Source organism: Acyrthosiphon pisum, unplaced genomic scaffold (genome assembly GCF_005508785.2).
Source record: "Acyrthosiphon pisum isolate AL4f unplaced genomic scaffold, pea_aphid_22Mar2018_4r6ur Scaffold_20960;HRSCAF=22641, whole genome shotgun sequence".
NCBI classification, from domain to species: Eukaryota; Metazoa; Arthropoda; class Insecta; order Hemiptera; family Aphididae; genus Acyrthosiphon; species Acyrthosiphon pisum.
Window position 1 is genome coordinate 1,485,369 of NW_021770374.1, and position 789 is coordinate 1,486,157.

Here is a 789-nt window from a genome sequence, read left to right on the forward strand (position 1 = left end):
GACCTTATCCGAAAAAAAGTGTTGTAGGAAATATGGAAAATAAAATTTTTAATTACAGACTTTCACGAGCACGACAAACAGTAAAATGCACTTTTGGTATATTAGCGTCCCGTTTTCGCGTTTTTCGAAAACCATTTGAAATTAAACTCTCGCAGTGGCGGATCCAGGGCTTAATTTTGGGGGGGGGGCAAAAGTTCAAAATATTTTACAACATTTACACAATATCTCACAAATTTATATTTTATAGTTTACTGCAGTTTACAAAACAAAGTCTAAACGTGTACTTGTACTAAAAAACACGTCATTTATTTTTTTTTGCATTTTATTTTTTTTGGTATATGAACTAAAGGATGAATCAAAACTCAACTCTCTTTTGTTTACATTTTCATTCTAAACAACAAAATACAATTGTAAAATACTTAAATACTATTACCTATGTAATGAAATAACTAAATAGTTAATATTAATTATAGTAGGTATCTATATTACATTATTACAATATTACTTATATTATTCAATATTCATTATTATTATAAGTATTAAAATAAATTTGTAATAGTGTAAATGTGTAATACAATAATATTATAATATTAATATATTATAGCAATATAGCCTATTATAGGTAGGTACTATAAAAATTATCGGCTTACCTGCTGATCAGATTCAAGAGATTGTACTTGTTCAGAAAACCTAAATTTCTTTAATTTTTCCTTGAAGATACTGATTTTTTGTCCATCCTGAATTTTATTATTTTTTTAATTATTTTAGTTAGCGCACACGAAACGTCGA